Here is a 20,878-nt window from a genome sequence, read left to right as displayed (position 1 = left end):
GCCACCTAAGAGTTTGTCAGAAATGGAGAATCGTGGGCCCCACCCAGACCAACCAGCCAGACTGGATTCTAATGGGGTGCTCTAGCAATTTTGGTGCACACTGAACTCCAGGAGAATTTGCTCCAAGTACAATTATTCATCCCCCAAGTTTATGGGGAGGAAACTGGAGCCTCAGGAGTGGGAGGAGGTTGTGAGGCATTGGCTACCATAGAGGGTGCAAATGCTCAGGGTACCTAGGCTTCAGGGACTTACTTCCGGGACATGAGGTTTCCAGCGGGGAGCAGGCAGCGTTGCTGTGCTGGTAATGGCTAACAGTGGGATTTTGGTGAAAATCCATTCTTATGTGCCATATTTGCCAATGTCCATGGTGTGAATGTTTCTACCATGGCGAATTTCAAGCTCCCATGCTGAAGTCACTGAATGAAGAAATGGAAAGAAATGCATGTGATTGGTTCTTGTGAGGAAGGTGCCAACTGCAGCACACCACTGACTCACATGTGCGGTGCATGGCGTTGACCTGAAATACCGGAAAAGACCTAATCCCTCTCCTGCCAGCCTTAACCTCTGTCCACCCCTTAATGTGGACAGGTAGATGGAAAAACTGAAGGGTAGGTGGACAGATGGTGCACTGTGTCCACCACTCTGCCTTTGCTTAGCTTTCAGTGTTGAATGTGTCTGTCTCTCTCCTTGGGGACGGAATCCACTGACCTTTGCCCGTCCTAACTGAATGTTGCTCTCAGTCAGCTTGTGTCCCGGCAGGTTCTCTCCAGTGTGTGCCCCGGTAGCCCGCCGCCTGGGCCTGGAGAGGTATCAACGGCCAGACGTGTCTGGTTACTCTTGTCCCCGGAAAACGTGATCACAGCATGGGAGCACTGAGCCCACAGCCTGTCCACATGCAGCTTAGTCCCGGTCTGTGACGTTTGCACTCTCGGGGAGCACTCGGACCCACCTGGTGTGGTTCCGTCCTCACCACAGTCCTTCAGACAGGTGCTATCATCCCTGCCGCCAGTCAGCCTGAAGACAGAAGATTCAAACGGCTTGAGTGAGGAAGCAGGGCTCCTGGCACCAACGGAATTGCCCGACATCAGCCAGCCAGCAAGGGGGGAGCTGCCCCTTACACACCCCCACAGCGAGCCTCAGTCTACCCACAGTGAGACAGGCTGACTCAACACCCCAACCCCTCAATTTCTTGCACGACTGGGAATTGAACCCAGAGATTTGAACCCATAGCCCCATTCCTATCCATTTTAATTTTTTAAATTTCAAGGCAGGGGCCTTGCCTGGCCTTGACCTGGCCTTGAACTTGCCATCCTCCTGTCTCAGGCCCCCATTTAGCTGAAATCAGAGATGTGCACCACCACACGCACTGATTCAGTTCTCTTTAAAGTCCCTTTCAGCTCCGATGTTGTGACGTTCTGGACTTTGGGAAGATCAGAGGGGGAAATGTCGGGAACTTTTATTTTTTTTAAGAAAACTTGGAAAATTCTTCAGAGTGGGCCGGATGCGTGGGAGCATATGGCGGTGTGTGTGTGAGGACGGTCATGCAGAGTGTGGGCAGTGTGGGTGTGAGTATGCATAGGTGCCAGGGTACGTGTGTGCAAGCTGGGTATTGTGAGTGAATGGATGTGTCCTGAGTGTGCACAGGTGAGGTTGTGTCTGGGGTGTGGCTGCAAGTATGTAAGTATACCTTAGGTACTAAGTATTTGAGCACATAGGTGTGTTGCACAAGGGCAAGTGTGCAGGTGTGTGACGGAGTGTGGGTGTGTGATTTGGGGGACACAGAACAACACAGGCAGAAGTCTATCTACCTCTCCTAGGACAGGCCCCTCCAGCCTCCCCTCTCTGGGGTCTCTGCAGTCTTCAGAGGACCTGCAGATTCTGGTGAATGCCCCTCTCCAGGATCCTCCCGGCTGGGCTGTGGCCATGGCCCCTGTCCGGTGGGCCGGTGCTGGCGCCGGGTGATGGCTCAGCCAACAAGGGACACAATAGGCACATATGGTCTGGAGTGTGGGGCAGGCACGGCCCAGGGCCCCTTGCTCAGCACCCCCAGGATTAGACCTAATGAATTGGAAGGAGTTAACAATGCTTCAGGGCCGGACGGAAGCCCAGGAGGCCTGCTCAGGCCCAGCGCTGTGGCCGCCTTTCACCGAAGAGGTGTAATCCGCTTTGAAATCAAAGGTGGTACAAAGTATGAATTTAAATTTGACATTTACAGCTCCGGTGAGATGACGTATTCTGGAACGGTCTCTTCTTTGGGGGTGGGGTGGAGAGGAGGAGCGTGAAGCCATCTGCTCTGGAGGGAGGCCCAGCCTGGTCCATCCTGGCCAGCGCCCCACTACGGGCTGGGAGAGGGTGGGGTAGCAGTTTTGGAGGCAGCTGGAAAGACAGAGGAGGGGCAGGATGATGAATTCTCCCACCCCCCACTCAGAAGGTCTCCCCAAGGCAGGGCTCCCTGCTCCCCAGGAAGTAGTGCCTGAGGACACAGTCAAGGAAGAGCTGTCGGAAAGGCTTGGCTCTGTTGTTTTCCCTGTGTTTAGAAAAGACTTTGTCCATTATAGTAAAATGTATATAACACACACTTGCCATTGTAACTGTTTTAAGTGTACAGCTCAGTGGTATTAATTACATTTCACAACGCTGCACCACCAAGACTTCTTCATCACCCCAGACAGAAACTCTGTGACCATTGAACAGTGACTTCCCACTTCTATGAATTTGCCCAGTCCGGATATTTAGCGGAAGTGGCCCTACGCAATATTTATCCTTTGAGTCTGGCTCATTTCACTTAGCACAATGTCTTCAAGGTTCATCCTCTTTGCAGCGTGTGTCATAACTTTACTGCTTTTTATGGCTGAACCGTGCACCACCACGTGTGTCCGCATTTTATTCATCCGCTCATTTGTTGACAGACATTTGGGTTGTTCCCTCCTTTTAGCTACTGTGTATGACGCTGCCGTTGTTGTCTGCACTGGTATTCAAAGTATGTGTGAGAGTCTCTGTTTTCAACTCTTTGGGGCGCAAGCCTAGAAGCAGAATCGCTGTGTCATGTGGTAACTCTTGGTGTCATTTCTTGGGGACTCCTCATGCTGGTTTCCGTGGTGGCTGCACCCTTTTCCATGCCCACCCAGTGTTCCAGTTTTGCCAATGTGTGTTTCCTGTTTTGTTTATAGCCATCCTAGCAGGGAGAAGTGACATCTCTGTGATGTTGATTTACATTTCCCTAAGGACTAATGTTGGGCATCTTTTCTTTTCTTTCTTTTGGTGAGAGAGGGAGAGGGAGGGAGAGGGAGGGAGGGAGGAAGGAAGGGAAGGGAAGGAGAGACTGGGTAGTTGAATCCAGGGCCTTTGCACTGATCTACATTCCTGGGTCTTTTGTAAAACTTGTTTTGAAGCAGTGTCTCCCTAAGTCACTAAATTGCCCAGGCTGGGCTCAGACTTTCAGCCCTCTCCTCAGCTTCCCAGAGTGCTGGAATTACAGGTGTGCCACCAAGCCTGGCTTCATGTGCTGATTTGACATTCATAGACCTTCTTGGGAATCTGGCCCCACTTTGTGGATAAAGCCCTAGACACCCTTGCTTGGTGTGGCCTTCAGAGCCTTTCTCCATCTGACCTCTCTAGGCTTTCACCCTGCCTCTCTTACACCCCGGCAGCCCCAAGAGACTCCCATGTTCCCTGGACGCCACTTGCACCCTGCTGAGCTCTGGGCTGGGTGGAAGGAAAGAGGGAGGGGTCTACTCTGTGCAGGTGCTGGGGTCCCCTCACCTTGCCCTCTGCTGGACCCCCCTCTGCTCCAGTCCGGCACGATGTCTTCCTCCTTCTTCTTCCAGAACAGCGGCACTTCTCCCTTCCGGGAAGAGCTCGGCACCTTCCCTTGGGCTCTCAGAGGGCTCCATCGCTGTCCCAATGTTGGGCGCACCCAGTGGATGGACATTGTCAGTGTAAGGCCAGCGTAGGGTGCTTCTGTAAGGCTAGAGTCTTCTCCCAACGGGAGCCATGCGCCCCTGGCCCAACGGGGCCCTCAGCATTGAGTCCTGGCTCAGGTGGGTGCTCCACATGTTAGACCGTCCCCACTCCTACACCTCAATACACACTTGTTTGGGAGAAGGACGAGGAGAACAGCCGTACTCTCTGACATTCACTGAGCACATATCATGTGCTAGGCCACACTGAGCTCTTTGCTTGCATTATTTGCCTCAGTTTCTCTGTCTCTTTGTCTCTGTCCTGTCTCTCTGTCTCCCTTTCTCAGTGCTGAGGGTCAAACCCAGAGCTTCGAGCATGCTAAGCAGGGACTGCACCTGTCTCCTGTTACCTCCTTAAAAAAAAGAAAAGAAAAGAAAAGAAAGATCAAACTCAAACTCATAGATGGTTCCAAGGGCCTGACTTGGAATGTGAACCCTTCTTCTCTCCAACACAGCCCTTTTGGTTTCTCATACAATTCACCCACACCTTGTCCTAGAATGGGACAGGGGTGAGAAAATCATGTCTTCCCCTGGAGCTGAGCTCATTCTCAGGCATCCCTTGCCCCCTCTGTAGTAAGCAGGTTAGGGGTGAGCCCTCCCTTTGCTGGGAGAAACCAAGGAATTTGTCTGATACGACTTGGATGTGGGGATGAGACTGGCCTCCTTCTCAGACCTTTTGCTCTCTAATCCAAAGCTTTTTGCTTTAAGCAAGTTGCTTCTTTCATCCAACCTACTATGCATTTTAAAAACAGAGTCTCACACTTAACCAGCCTTAGGGTGACTTTTCTCTGGCCCTTAATGTTCTCATCCCTAAAATGGGAATAATAGGTCCAGCGGCCACCAGAGGTGGTAATGAAGGAAATGCGCCTAGCACGGTGCCTACGCATATGAGGTGCTCCATCAATTACTTCCCTTTCACTCCCTGGGCACAGCTGCCCTCCCTTTTCTTGGGGGTCTGCCCTGGTGGGAAATGAGAATTTTCTGAGTTGGGAGGTAGTCAGCAGCGTTTGAAGTGACAGTGACAGATGAGGGCGGTGGCTCTCCCGGGCACCAGGCCAGCCCCACGGTGCGTGTCCAGTCCCAAGACATTTCCTCCCTCCTCCTGGCCCACGATGAGGTGTCATTTGCTGCCTGTCCCTCCTCGTCATCGATTTCCAAGTCGTTAATTAACGGGGCTTGTCAGCTGGGAAGATGAATTCTGTCCTCGGCTCTCGGGGTCTTTTGTTTTGGGATTGTAAATGTTATAGATCTCCCATGATGGAAGGCCATGGGGTCAGGGGGCTCTGGGCTGCCCAGTGGGGGTGGCAGGCAGGGAGAGGAGCCTGTGGGCCTGGCTGGCTCGGCTGGTCTGAGACAGGCCCCATGTGGCCCCTCCCAGCGGCCTCTCTGGCTTGGCTCCCCAGGGATGGAGTGGGAGGGTGAGAAGGAGTTTTCCATCATCCGAAGCTTCGTTTGGGAGATGCTGCCCTGTGGCATATGGTGTGGATTTGGCTGTGCCCAGGGTGGGGGCTGGCTGGAGAGGGATCCCTCACCCGTCTGATGAGGGAGACAGTGTTGTTCTTGGGGAATAACCAGCCTCATGGGGAGTCATGGCTCTGGCCTGGGGAGCCCCTATTCTGACTGGGGGAATACAATTCCTGTCCTAGGAGAACTGATGGTCTCACAGATCTGCCTTGTGAACTCCCTAATCTGATGGGCCCTTGTCTTAGGGGACTACAGCATTGAAAAAAAAATCTGCGTGGCTTGGCTTAACTAGGTTTGGATCCTATTTCCCAGTACGGGAGGCAAACAAACCCTGGCCAGTGATCTCCCACAATGAGTGATCCCAGCACTGGGGGTCCAGGCCACCCCCTGCATCCCAGTAGGCTCTCGGGGCAGACAGACCATTTCACCAACAGCCGAATTCCAGGAAGGTAAAGCTGGTGCCTAAGAACAAGGCTTGATATGAAAATGAAAAATCATGGGCTTGGTTTCGATGCTCTGAACTCCCAGTGGCATGTTACCCGAAGAGCTTCCAGATCCTTGGAGAACAGTCCTGGAGCAGCTGCTCACAGGGAGCAGAGGAGGTTGCAGGGAGGGAACGGCACCCGCTGGGTTTTCTAGGTGGTGGGAGCCGCTCAGTCTGCAGCTCAGCAAGAGCTGGCTGAGCATGGCCTAGAGCCCGGGAAAGCCCTCAGGAGACACAGCTGGTCTGACAAAGACCATTCCCACCTTGCTCTGTGACCCTGGGTGATCTTCCTCTCTTGGAGACTTTTTTCCTACAAGAGGAGGAAAACAAAGGTGGAGCCCCTCTTATTCTCCAAAGCAGCATAGGTGGAGGTTGAAATCTGTTTCATGGCTCTTGGCCAAGCAGTTAAAGTCCTTGGAGCCTCATTTCCTTATCTGTAAATTGGAGATAAAAGCAGTGCAGCTCGGAGGTTGGTGCCGTGTGGCTCGGACCAGCTTGGCTCTGTAAAGGTAGTGGCCATTATGATTATCTGGTGATGAGGTTACTGGGAAACAAGGGCCTTAGGAACCCCTGAAAGGACCTCTGCGTGGCTCAGGGGGAGCAGCAGGTGCCAGGTGCTGCCCACAGCCAGGTTGGCTTTCTAGGAGCCTTTCCGGGAACTTCATTAGCTGCCTCCTCGCCTGGGCGGTGTCACCACCCACTCCCCTCTCCCATCCCTGATGTCAAAGCTGCCCTGCTGCCTGCCTGCTCCTGGGGGCGGGCAGGAGAGGCAAGTCCCAGCCTGGACCTGTCAGGGGCTCCCTGGCTGCGTGGCTGCTGCTGGAGCTGGTGAATGTGCTGCCTGCTGTGGGCAGATGAACCTGGGAGGGGTGTGGGCATAAGGAGCTGCCCTGCAACTCAGAAAGGGAGAAGAAGGGCAACTGGTGGCAGTGGTCCGGGGCCCCTTGCCTGGGTGCAGCTCTGGGGCCGGGGTGCATAAGTAGCATCTGCCCAGCCCCTACTTTACAAATGGGTCTAGGACGGCAGGACCTGGACCCACTTCCAGAACTGGGGTGATGGAGGGGGGGCAGCACGATGTGACTTGAGTACAGGGGGCCAGGACCTGAGGTAGACTACACGGGGGAGGGGTGGAGAGGCCCTTCTTGGCCCCCGCTTTATATGCTCTGACCCAAACCCCATTTTACAGATGGAGGGCCAGACGCTTCCTGGTTTCTCTTCCCAGGGTTGTCCTTCCTAGTGGGAGGACAGGGTGATAGGGACTGCAACAGGATATGCCAGCTGGGAGGGAGAACAGCAACACCTGGGGATGGGAGGAGGTACGGACCTCTAGGGCGCCTGCCTGAGCTCACAGGTGCCTGCTTCCACCTGCAGAGGCAGCTCTGAGGCTGTGCTTTTCTCCTCTTGTAAATCAGGAGAAGGGACTGGAATCCAGGAGGAGGAGCCGCACTGTTGGGGAAATTTACAGTACTAATTTTCTCTTCCATGTTGGGAGTTGAGGGAGCTGCGGTTACTCTGCTGTGGCTCCCCGTGAAGGTGGCCCACCCCCAGGCTGGTGCTCCCTTTGACCACACAGGAGTGGGGCAGGGCTACTGCAGGGCCAAAACTTCCCTGGCCTATAGGTGAGGGCTGGAGGCGGCCACGGGAAAGGTGGGGATAAGCGGGACAGCCTGGGAGGCAGCTCTTCCATCAGAGACATTTACAGAGCACCTTGCAAGTACCAGGCTCTGCGTGGGCCAGCTGCTGCAGAGCATGACAGATGTCAGCTGAACCCACAGGAGCCCAGGGGTGAGATGGGCCCGAATGAAAATGCAGAACCACATCCTCCCGGACATGGATCCCAGGGAATCGCCGCCCCCAGTGTCAGGCCAGGTCTGCAGCTTGGAGCTGCCGGCCCAGCCCAGGCTGACCTCCAGCCAAGGTCTTAATTACAGCTGCCTACCCTGAGCTGGTCTCCTGTGGTGACATCTTCATAGGGCTCTGGGACCATCAAGTTTGCGGGCCTCTCCCAAGAAAGTCTCAGGAACCCCAGCTTTCTGTGGGGTGAAGCTTGACACAAGCTGGACCATAGGGAGAACCCCACCATCCTAGCTTCTCATGATTCTAGTGCAAAAGGCAAGTCAGGGAAGAGGGATTGCAGAAGCAATGACGGGGGGACAGGAAGACTCATCTCTGGGGTCCCAAGAGAATAATTTTTTGTTTGGTCTTTTGAGACAGGGTCTCACTGTATAGCTCAAGCTGGCCTAGAACTCACAGTGATCCTTCTGCCTTAGCTTCCTGAATGCTGCAATTACAGATGTGTACCACCTCACCTGGCTCTGAGAATAATCTAAGATGCTCAACACAGGTCAGACCCAGAGGCAGCTGGGAGTGGAGAAAGAATACGATAAACACTGGGGCCCAGTTCTTGGGTTGGCACCCGTCCGCTACGTGACCATGGGCAATCGCTGAGGCTCAGTGTCTCTTCCAAACACTCAGCATCATCTATCATGATAGCTGGATAGAAAAGTGCTTTGTACATGAAAGGAACACACATACAGGCAGAAGAGGGGACAAGCTTCATAGTTATTAAACTTCATCGAGCCCCTACCCTGCGCCAGATATTTGCCTTATCTAATTATCCCAGTAAGTGGGCAGACACTATTAGTCTCTCTCACATTTTCAGGCAAGGAAACCTTGGCCTGGAGAAGGAAAGCAATTGTCATAGTGTCACAGTGTGCTGGTGGAGCAGGGACAGAGACTCAGATATCTGTCTCCAAAGCCTTCATCTCTGTGAGCAGCTGGTAGTTTAGGGGGGAGCCTAGCCTGGCCCCCCACCATCTTGCCAGCCAAGGAGCATGCGAACCAGTTTCCTTTCCCCAAGTACTCTTGCTGCTTTTACTAGGTGATGCATGCACACAGGTGGGGGAGACTGGAGAGTACATCTGCCTCCCACCCCTGGCTCCCCTAGCGAGGGAAATGGCTTGTTTTATTGTCAAGCTTTCCAGGGAGAGCTTGTCTTTGCATGCTAGGCCTATATGGATTTACACACTTAGGTACATATTTTATATATTTTGATTGATAGGTGATAAATTATTCTAATTCTTTTTTGCAAGAAGAAGCATATACTAGATGCACCTTATTTCTAGGCAGTGTGTGTGTGTGTGTGTGTGTGTGTGTGTGTTTCTAGGGATTGAACTCAGCCTCTCTAGGCCAGGCAAGTGGTCCACCACTGAGCCATAACCCAAGCCCCTTGGTGGAACTTTCTTTTTTTTTTTCCTAGTTCTTATTGTTTATCATTTTTTTATATTTATTGTTTATTTTTATCATTTTATATTTATACATGTTTGCAGTCCATAATGTTCAATACCTGTGGGGAGTTGGTACAAGAACATAACACATCTTGATTCTTTTCTCATCCTCTTCTCCTTGTTTCTCTCCCTCCATCTCTTATTGCCCTCCCATTTGAAAAAGATCTATTTTCATACTTCCTTTTACCTGTCTTTCATTTTGTTCTTTACTTATATTTTGGGTTTCTCATATAAGAGAAACCATGCAATATTTAATTGTGTGTGTCTGATTTATTTCTCTAAAAATTATGGTCTGGTCTCAAGGTGAATCCAGTTTCCTACAAAGGACTCAAGTTTATCCTTCTTTAAAAAAATTTTCTTTGAGATAGGCTCTCACTGTGTAGCATAGGCTGGCCTTGAACTTGCAATGATTCTCCCACCTCAGCCATCTGAGTGCTGGGATTACAGGCGTGTGCTGTGGCACCCAGCCTGTTTTATCCTTCTGTATGGCTGAGTAGTATTCCATTCTGTATAAATACATTTTCTTCCTATTTTATCTTCTAGAAGATTAAATGTTTCTGTTTTAACATTTGGATCTTTGTTAATTAATTAAATTTATTGAATATATATATATATATCTCATATTCATCAGAGGGATTTTGTACTTGTATATGATATATTTTGATTCTTCCTTTTTTCCCATTCCCCTACCCTCCCTTCAATCCCTCTTCCACTCCTTATTTACAAAATCTTTGTTTCCACAAAGCCTCTTTTCTTCTTTTCTTGTTTTTTCTTTTCCCTTCCCCCCCCAGTTGCCTTCCCATTCTTTATTTTAGTTTAGTACATGAGGGAAGATATGGGTCTCTAGATTCAGTCTTTTGCTTCTGGCTAGCGTCTTTCCCCAGGACCATTTGGTAAAGAGGCGATCTTTCCTCCAGTGTGTGTTTAGCCCCTTTGTCAAAGATCAAACAGCTGAATGGAGGCAGCGCTTTCTAACAGCCAGTGGGGAGCCCCTATTTAGGGGAAGGCTTCAGACAGAGAATGAGTAACCTCAGGTGTTGCAGAAGGGAGCCCAGCATGGGAGGGGCTGGTCCGTGCTTCGAGGCCTTTTCAGTTCCTGCACTTTGCAGAGGTGGAAATGAGGTGTGGACAGGGAAAGGCAGGCCGTTCGTCTCAGTGTGATCTTCAGAGGAGTCAGATGGGTGGGAAATGGTGCAGGTGTAAAGTCCATGGGAGATGCCTGGTGGCTGGTGGTCCAAGAGGGGCCACAGGAGGCCCAACAGCCTGGGAGAAAACCCACCACGCTTTGGCTGTGAGCTTTGGGTGTGAGCGGGGAGGGGTGGCAGCACGAGCACCCTGCAGGCCCTCCTGTTTGTTTGTGCAGGCTCGGCCAGGAATCTGCTCAGGCTCAGGCCCTCCTGACCCAGGGCCTCTGGTTGCAGGACTCAGAGCTGGCCCAAGGGACAGAGAGGGGGAAACCGGTGTCTTACCCTCTAAACCTGCTGCCTCTCCTGTTCACCTTGGTGGCGAGGAGGGTTCTGCAGTCCAAAGACCTCTGAAGACCTGCTCATCTACTGTTTCCTAATTTCTACTGCATTTTGCTTTCATGTTAGCCCTTTCCTAGTTTTCCTTGTGTTTCTAAAGTGCAAATACCCTATCATGATCTGCAACATTGCCAGCCCCCGGGCCTCCTCCTAACCCCTCCCACTCAGCACCACTCAAACACAGATCGGTTTTGTGGTTTCGAACTTTCCCGTAGCCCCCTTCTTTGTCTTGCTTTCTTCACGCAGCATCACATCCGTACTTTGCACCCACGACGAGGTGTGAAGCAGTAGCTTGCCCTTCCATCGTGTTGCAGGGTATCCAGATTGTACGGGTGTACTGCAGTTTGTCCATCCGTTCTCCTGTTGGCAGACATCTGTGTTGTTCCCAGCTTGTGGACAGTCCTGTGCATGTCCTGGAGGACACATGATGTGTTTCTGTTGGATGTAACTCTAGGGAGAAAATACTGAGTGGTGTGGTTTCGCCCTGTTTCCATGTACATAGTTTTAATGGATCCATTTTTATGCAGAACTGTATACTACACTACGAAAAGGTATCTGACTGATAGGTGAATAACTACATGAATCTTCACAAAGTGAATATGCTTGTGAAACCAGCACCCAGGAACCAGAAACAAGGCCTCCCCAGAACCTCAGGAGCCCTTCAACCCCCTGCCCCTGCTGAGAGTCTCAAACCACCTTCCCAGGTAACTGTGCTTCTGACTCTCAGCGTAGATCAGTTTTGCATTTTTGAAACTGTAAAAATGGGATAGACTCTTTGGTATTTGGCTTCATACATTCAGCGTGATGTTTGTGAGGTTTATACATGTATACTACACATAATGCTGCCCCAAAGAGTTTTTGGATATGACTTTAATGTATATATTTCTTTTTTTTTTTTTCCTTTTGAAGTACTAGGAAAAGTACCAGGAATCCAGGGCTTCCCGCGTGCCAGGTAAGTACTCTGCCACTGAACTACATCCCCAGAATTTTTTAAGAGAATCTCACTATGTAAGTTGCCCAGGCTAGCATTGGACCTGCAATCCTCCTGCCTCAGCCTCCCAAGTAGCTAGGATTACAGACCACTGTCTGCATTTCTTAAAGTGGAATTGCTATTGGGTACATCTCTTAAAATTAAATACATTCACTTTTTTAAAAAATTAATACTTTTTTTTAGGGGTGTTTTAAATTTACAGAAAAATTGAGCAATAATTAGAGTTTCCATATATTCTGAGGTCCTCTGCCCACAATTTGCCCACTGACTGCGGTCCTTCATTGGTGTGGTTAGCATCTGTTATGCTTGGTGAACCAGTATTGGTATGTTACTATTAACTAATGTTTTACGTTAGGGTTCACTCGTGCAGTTTTGTGAGTTTTGATGAACACACAATTTCTGTTTTTGGCACTGGGATTGGAACCAGGACCTTATGTGTGTTAGGCAAACACTCTGTCACTGAGCACACACATCATTTCATGCGCCCACCATGGCAGTGCCACACAGAATAGTTACACTGCCCTGAAAACCTGCCGTGCTCTAACTTATTCATCTCTTTCCCCTCTCCCTGAATTCCTGGCAACCACTGATCTTTTTATTACCTGGATAGTTTTGCCTTTTCCAGGATGTCATCTAATTGAAATCATACAGTATGTGGTCTTTAGACTGGCTTCTTCCACTCAGCAGTATGCATTTAGCTTGTTCTGTGTCTTTGCATGACTGGCTACTTCACTTCTTTTTACTACTAAGTAATATTCCATTGTGTGCGCTCACAATAGTTTGTTTAGCCATACCCCTATCAAGGAACAACTTGGCTGCTTCCGAGTCTTGGCAACTATGAATTGAGAGCTTTTTTTTTTAGTACAGAGGATCGAATTCAGGACTTTGCACTTGCTAAGAAGGCGGTGGAACCACAGAGCTAAATTCCCGGTCCATGGCAACTATGAATAAAGCTGCTATAAACATTTGTGTGCAGCCGTGTGTGTGTGTGTGTGTGTGTGTGTGTGTGTGTGTACATAAGGTTTCAACTCAGATAAACGCCTTGGAGTACAATTACTGGGTTGGATGGTGAGGCTATGTTTACCTTTGTAAGAAACCACAGAGATATCACAAAGTGGTTACCGCCATTTAGCACCCCCACCAGTAACAAATGAGAAACACTGTTGTTCGGCATCCCCAGTAGCATTGGGTGTTGCTGGTTAACAGGTATGTGGCCTCTTGTGGTTGCTTTAGTTTGCAGTTCCCCAATGACAGAAGCTGTGGAGCATCCGCAGATCTTCTGAAGATGTGACTGACTATTCATCAGATCAGTCTGGCCCACTTTTTTTGTTTTGTTTTGTTTTGGGTACCAGGGATCGAACTCAGGACCTTGAGCTTGTGAGGCAGGCAGCAGAAGCACTAAGCTACATCCCTGGCCCCTGGCCTACTTTTTGCTTTCTTATTGTTGAGTTGTAGGGTTCTTTATATATTTTGGAGACAAGTCCTTTAACAGATACGAGCTTTGCAAACATTTCTTTTTCTTTAAGTCTGTGGTTTGTCTGCTTGTCTTCTTAAAATATATCCACATTAAAATGAAACTTCACATCACACAGTAATAGGGAAACCAGAACAATTTATCATGAAAGAATGTAACCACAAAAATAAACACAAAGCTTCATGTTTTTTTGGTCTAGCTGTGTCCTACTGCTGGCTCCTAGCTCTGAGCTTGATGTTTAGTCTCTTCTGTTAGGAAGCGAATTTACTAGCGGCTGGGAGGTGTGCAAACTGGACCAGCATCAAACTGAGACCTTTTCTGGGTCAAAGTCAGAAGGTTTAAAAAATAACTTAAAGGAATAACTTTTTGTCACAGTGTAAGAAATTGTATTTGATGCTAGTCAACATTCTCCCAAGAGAATCTTTGGGAATCATTGATACAGTTCACCCCCTGACCCCTTCCTTGACCCATCTGGTGCTAAAATCCTTTGATCTTTCACCCAGTGTGTGCACACCTCCAGTGACCAGGAAATCGCCCCCTTCCACAACTGCCTATTGCATCAAGGCAAAATCTCCTTGTAACATCCCCACTGGTCCTCCCTCACCACTTGGGAATCCTAGGATCAAAGCAAATCCGTTTGCCTGAGAGAAGCATTAACCTTGCAGAGTTTGTTTCTTCATTTTTTTTTTTAAAAAAGGGATTCCCCACTTTGCAGTGGGTTTTTCATGATAGAAGGAGATTCAGCATGTTGAATGCTCACCTCCATGCTTGGTCCCCAGGGAGGTGGGAAGAAAAGAGCCTTCTTGTCGATTCAACTGTGAGTTCACACAGGAGGGGAGGCGAGTGAAGGTATAGTTTTTTCTGGGTGATATCTCAGAATTGTTGAGAGGCACCAGGATCTAAAAGTTGGAGGAAGCTCTGCCATTAAGCAATGGGGTTTGCGTCCTCATAGAGCCTTGGGCATAATCTGATCCAACTTCTTCTTTTCACAGCTTAAGAATCTCCCTTTTACAATTGTAGAGGCCAGAAGATTTGCCAAAAGTCACACGACAAGAGGCAGAGCAGAAATCTGTAGGGCAGGCAGGATTTCTTAGTGTTATGAAGAAGCGCTGGACTTGGAGTCCTGAGTCATAGTGACAGGCTTTCTGGCTAGAGAGATACCTTCCTATGTGACCTTGGACAAGAGTCTTTCCCTCTTTGGGCCTCTGTTTCCTCATTTATAAACTCTATCATTACCTCAAATGGTCTTTAGACTCTTCTGATTGTAAAATTCAATGATCCAGGAGTGATTAGGTGGGGTGAGGGGGACCAGGGATCAAACTTGGCTCCTTGCACTTACAAGACAGGGGGCAGAACCACTGAACTAAATCCCCGGCCCCCGGGAGTGATTCTTAAGCTTGAAGGAAGGGTGAGACCAACTCATCCAAGAGATGAAGGAATTCCAGACAGGGGAAATAGCACAAGCAAAGGCTGGGGAAGTAGCTGGATTCAACTGGACAATGGGAAGATGAGACTTCCAGGAATTTTCATTGTACAAGGAAGCACTTGGCATGGTGTTCAGTTCAAATCCTTTTCTCTTTTCCTGAACAAGGTTTCCATCTGCACATCTCTATCTCACTCAGTAGATGAAAGATAATGTTTTTGGAGGACTTGTTGAAAGTCTTTTCTCTTCTTTCAAAATAATAAAATCACAGCATGGCACATGGCTCCCATCTAGGCTACTGAGCACTTTGTGACCATGTGACAAAGCCACCACAAATGACAAGTAATATGCTGCTACCTCTGGGCTGATGTTCTTTTCCCATTTTGATCCTTCCTCAAGACAATATGCAGGCATGTCTGTGACCCAGTGTGACCATGCAGGGCATCTCCAAGGGGGGTGGTAGAGCAAACCTCACAGAAGAAGCTGGTTCTTGTGTTCCTTCATGGAGATGAGCAGCCCTCCTACCCCTATGTTGCTTGAGAATGAGCTAAACCTTTCTGTCTCTATTATGGCTTGTGTTTAGATGTCCCTCCAAAGCCTCATGCGGTCATAGGTGGGGCTTTTTCAGAGGTGGCTGATCTAGAGTGTGTGATAGATGCAATGCTAGAATTAAGGTGGTTGATTACTAAATTGGTCCACTGATTGTTTCGGCACACCCCAATACCTATAGCCTAGATAGAGTATAAAAGAGGCAGAAATACACTGTGAAGGTCCCTTGCTTGCTTACTGCCTTCTGCCTGCCATGAACTGTTTTTTCTCTGTGATGCCTGTTGCTATGCCACCCTACCTTGGAGCCAGCCAGTTATGGACTGAAACCTCTACAAAACGTGAGCCAATATAAAACTGTCAGGTATCTTGTGTCAGTGAGAAAAGTAACTAAGACAGCTCCTTCAGTCAGTGGACTCTGCAGTGATGAGTCTTTTGCTGTACCTATCACAATGTCTGTAGGTGATTAGGGGCAGAGAAGGAAAATCAAATGACTGTTCAGCATCAAGTTTGGAGAGTCTAAGGCTTAGCAGGCTTCCCCTCTGATGAAGAACTTTGTGTTTGACCTCTCTTCCTAGGTGATGGCTATCAGTCTATTAAAATGAACGCAAGTTCCCCATCAAAATAGGAAAACAAAGGAAAGGATGGAGGGAGGGACAGAGAGAGAGGAAGAAAGGGAAGGGAAGGCAAAAGTGAAGCCAAAAAAATGAATGCTGGGGTCACAGAGCTGGGCTGGTCATAGAGATGGTCTTATCCCTCCCTCACTCCTAGCTCCCTTTTATAAAAGCGGAAGCAATTTTAAGAAAGATATAGTTGTAACTCAAATATTTGGGAGTTGGGGTGACAAGCAGGTCAGTGCATGCGTGCTGTTGTCCATGGTTCTGAAATTTCTCATAGGTCATGATAATTTCCCCCAACCGGGACATTGATGATTCCTGTGTGTTCTCTTCCAGGAATTCTGAGCCGAGGAGGAAAGAGAGGGGCCTGGGGCAGAAGGGAGGTCACTGAAGGAGAAGGGCTTAGAGACAGAGGCTGTAGAGAGGCCTGACTGTGGCAGGTTGTCGGAGGAAAAACAGAGAGACTTTGGTTTTGACACTGTTTTCAAACATTGGTAGTTACCTGGAAAGAAACCAGCCACTCTACAGCTATAGCCTAAATACAGAATGACGGGAGAAGAATAAGAAATGCGCGTCTCAAGTGATGCAAATCTATGCATGTGTCAACATGAGCAAACAGATTCAGATGGGCATGCAAAACGCAGTGGAAGGGGTGAGTGGGCTGATGAGAGTTAGTCTTTGTTTTCCTTTTCTTGTCTGATGAAAAATTTGCAATTTTTATACTGTCACAAAGCAATCAAAACTGTGATTATGCTTCACAATTTTGACAGCTAGTTTCATGTACTTTAGGTCGTTCTGTTCTGTTTTACGCAGTTTGAACAATTTGCTTTTCCCTAGGAAGTTGAGGACAAACAGCACATGCCTGCCTTTGGAGAGGAAACCACCCAGTGGTGTATGCTGAATGCTGCTTTGAGTGTTCTGTGCGTAAAAAACTCCTTTATTCCTCATCACAGCTCAAGGAGGTAGGGAATATTAGAGTCAATGAGGAAAAGGAGTCAAAGTAGTAGGTAGCCAATTTGATGCTGGAATTTGAACCAGTAATCTGACTCCATATCTTGCATTCTCAGCCCCTGGCTAGCACACTCCCTGGTATCTTCCTTGGCTGCAGCAGAACTAGACACAGGCTTCCCAATTTCCACCACAGGCCCTTTCCTTCCCACTGTCTCCACGGAGGTGCATCACAGAACCAGAGAGCATTTGCTGAAGGGGAGGCATCCTGAAGGAGATGCACCCATCTGCTCTGTGATGAAGGGGAAATCACAAGGAAGAGAAAGAAGGCTCCTGCTGCGAGCCAGGCTCTGGCCCCCTTCATGCCCCAGGGAGTTCTGGTCAGGGAGGAAGATCCAATTTCCAGGCATGGTTGAAACCGGAGCTGGGAGCACCTTCCCAGTTGCCTCCTGCGCCCTTCTCCCATGTGTGCTGAAGTGGAATAGGCTGAGGGGACAAGGGGAAGCATTGTTCCCACCCCAGCCTTGTGTGACCTGGATACCAGCGGAGCGTGGAAGAGTTTGTGTAACTTTGCTGGGGGTTAAGAGCAGGTCAGTGTGGGGCTGCAGCCCAGGCTACTCTCCCAGCAGAGGAATCATTGGGCCAAGCCAGGCAGCCCCGTGGGAACAGAAGAGCATACCTGCTGCCCATGCCCTGAGACGGGAGGACCGCCCAAGCCACTGGGCATGAAGATGCAGACCCCAAGTCCCCCGACTCCCCACCTCCAGCCCTGGGCCTTGGGCACAGAGGCAGGTCGCAGAAGCCTAGGCAGACAGGGCCTGGAGACAGGCATCCCACTGCACGCGTTCAGCAGGTGGACACACTGAGTACCATTCACTCATTCATTCATTCATCCAACAAACACTTGTGGATTGTTACATGCAGACATTATTCTGGGAAGTTTATTATAGTTCTCATTTAGGTTGGCATTCAAGAGAAGAAAGAGGGGCTTAGAGAGGGTATATTTCCAAGGTCACACAGCTGGTGCGAGGCAGATCTGAGTGCCAGCTCTAGACTCTCTCTAGCCTGAACACGAACACACATGAAAATGGTACATGGAAAGGAGAGGGTCCTGAGAAGCCACCTGATCCATTCCCTTGTTCCCTGGCAAATGATATGACAGAGTTCGTGCCACTCAACAATTTATTTGGTGTCTACTCTGGGCAAAGTATTTAATTGCTTCTCTTCTTATGGGAAGATTTTCAGGAATGAACTAGCTTTCTGCATTGGGAAGTTAGTCCTGATTAAAATCTCTCCTCCTTTCACTTAAGCCATTTTTCCCATTCCAAGAATGTGAATATAACAAGTGTTTCAAGCAAAGCTCTTCCCCATCACAGGGTGACTGAGAGCTGGCATAGCGTCATGAAGGTTGGAAGTGCAACCATTTGTTCAGGCTCTGGCCTTTCGTAGTCAGAACTCAGTGGAGACTGGTAGATGAATGAAAACACACAATTTAAGCAGTACTTCCAAACTTTGCAGAAGATGCCCACACAACTGTCTTTCAGTCCAGAAAGCAGTCCTGGAAGGCAAACAGTTTATCCCCAATTCATAGATGTAAGAATTCAGGCTCAGCTTAAATAGCTGACTGAGTACCACAGGGGCTCATGAACAGTGGGGGGGGGGCCCAGGCCACTTGACTTCCATTCCATCCCACCTCCTAGGAAGCTGTGTGACTCAGGCACACGTGCATGGCACTCCTGGGCGTGACATTGGCAAGTGTGCTCCTCTGCATTCTTGCAAGGAGAGAAATGCCCAGTTGGGCTGGAAGCCCAGGGGAAGAGGTGGAGGTGGAGGAGGGGCTTCTATCCAGCCAGATGTGCTGGGAGGGAGTGTGAGTTCACGGCTCGGGTTAATGATCCCTGCTGCCCACATCACTGGGTGGGTGATGGAACAGGTGGCAAAGATGGAGGTGACCATCTGAAGACTGGGGCTGGCTGGGTTGGGAGGCACCAGCTCAGCCTGCACAAAGATGAGTTGCCCCCAGGGAGACAGACAGGGGTGACTCATCCCATGGTCCCCACCTTAGCTCAGATCTGCCATCAGCATGCACCCAGACCATTATAAGTACCTCCTATTCCTGAACTCGACCTCCTCACTGCTGGCACAGTGGGCTCACACAGCACAAACCTCTCATGCTGCCACTGCAGCTTGGCCTTTTTACCTGCAACACCTGTCCCCTCAAGCTCTGAAATTGATCTTTCTCTCTTCTCAACTCACAGCTCGTGTTTTCTCTTGTGACATTCATCCCCCTTTCACCTAGCAAAGATAAGGCCAAGGAAAGGTCAGTATCAGGGTTTGCAGTGGGCCTATGGAAGTTTGCCCAAGTAACAACACAAGCTCGGCCTTGGTGCAACCCGTTTCCAGCCATCCCAGGACCTGGAGCACATGGCACCTGCAGTGGTTAGTTGAATGGCATCCCACGAGGACAAGAAAGAGCGACAGGAAAGCCTGTGTTTCTATGCTTTCTCCTCAGGACCATGAGCTCCTTAGGCATCTCATTTTTTCTTCTCTGGACCCTAGCACAGCAGGTGCCCACGGGAAGGGCATTGCAGCCTACACTGGTCATGGGAAGGGACTGGGGAGAGGCAGGACAGGAGGACAGCTCAAAGTCCAGGCTCTAGAGCCAAGTTGAACCTGGATTCAAATCCTGGCTCTGTCATTTATTTAGCTGTGTGACATCTGAGCTTTGGTCTCTTCATCTGTTAAGTAGGGATACAAGTAGGGCTGCCACTGCTCTGCTCCAAGTCCTTGGTCACTTGAGCCTGTCCTCTAGGTGTGGCACAGGAAGGACTCTGCCCCTGGATATGCCTGGGAGACCAGTTTAGTCAAAGTGAATGGTGTGAACTATGGAGCCTGACCCGCTTTCCCATCCGGATGGGATACCACCCCCCAACACCATGGGTACCATGTGCCTGCCCCCAGGCCTGAGCCTGTGTTGCCTCCTGGCCAAATGCAACATTATCACTGTGAACTCTGGGCACTGCCTTACTTTCCCTCTGCCAGGCCAGGATCCGTGTCCATCCTCAGAGTGTGTGCCGAGGAGTCAGGTCCGGCAGCTCCTGCCTCTGGGGCTCCTGTAGGGGAGCAGGCTTATCCACATTTTCCAGAGGGAGACCTGAAGCTCAGAGAGGCCAAGCAGCAGGCCACACAGCTGGAAGTGCCAGGCCAAGCACACAGCCGCCCTCTGCCCCAGCCTGATTCTCTCCAGGCCGTAGTCCTGAGAGGTAGCTGCAAAGGAAGCTCCCTTACCCCATAGTAAATGATTGCCTTGCTCCTCCTTGCCTGAAACAAGCTCCCTGGGCTCTGTCCCAGAGACAGGAGAACACAAGGCAATAGATTCCCTGGGGGGAGTAGAGACTCCGAAGGAACTGGTGGCCATGGACACCAAATCCTAGCAACAGTGGTGCACTTGCCCACACTAGCCTTGTTCTGGCCAGAGTCCCCTGGTGACCAGATAGCTTAGGGAAAGGGAAGGTGATTAGAGTAGGAGTGAAGGACAGAGTGGGGGTGCTCTGCAAGCTCCAGCTTCTGTGGGCTTGCTGGCTCCTTTCAATCCCTGTGCTGACCATTCAGCACACTGACCACTGGTGCACGTCTGTGAGGACTCATGGTTGCCAAGGACAGAAAACCCTCCTCAAACTGGCTTCAGAAAATGAGAGATTTATTGGTTCTCATAATAGAGTCATTGAGATGTGAGTCAGCTTCAGGTGCAGTTTGATTCAGGGCCAAAATGACATCACCAGAATCCCTCCTGGGGTGGTTGCGGGTGGCGGTCTCCCTTCTGCCCGACAGGTGGCAGAAACATCTGACTGAGGTGAATGCTCCCCTGCTCCCCTGGAAAGAGGGAGGCCAGAAGCCAGCATTTCATTGCCTCGGATTTGTCTCTGTGCCCTGAATCAACCACTATGGAGGTGAGGGCAGGGAAGACAGACAAATTAGTCCAGAACTTGGAGCTGTGGGTGGTACGGTTCCCACCAAACTGCCTAGGGAATAGGAGATAAGTAGCGGCCCAAAGGGAACTGGAGCTTCGGTTTTTAGATGGGGCAGGGAACACTGGACAGCCCATAGCAATACCCCCAACACCATCTCCCCCGGCAAAGAGAACTCCACCCCATCTGCACTG

General features: G+C 49.8%; 1 long non-coding RNA gene across 1 annotated transcript; it reads right to left on the bottom strand.

The window, feature by feature from the left end:
- Positions 1–18,914: 18,914 nt before the first annotated feature.
- On the bottom strand, positions 18,915–20,095 carry LOC104864052. The gene is made up of 3 exons (XR_780752.1): positions 20,005–20,095; positions 19,745–19,829; positions 18,915–19,011 (listed from the first exon to the last, which is right to left on the bottom strand). It is a non-coding gene; the product is annotated as an uncharacterized LOC104864052 (long non-coding RNA).
- Positions 20,096–20,878: the final 783 nt, after the last annotated feature.

This window comes from Fukomys damarensis, unplaced genomic scaffold (assembly GCF_012274545.1).
Source record: "Fukomys damarensis isolate Sample0158 unplaced genomic scaffold, DMR_v1.0_HiC HiC_scaffold_13, whole genome shotgun sequence".
NCBI lineage: Eukaryota > Metazoa > Chordata > Mammalia > Rodentia > Bathyergidae > Fukomys > Fukomys damarensis.
This window is presented reverse-complemented; position numbering and strand designations above follow the sequence as displayed.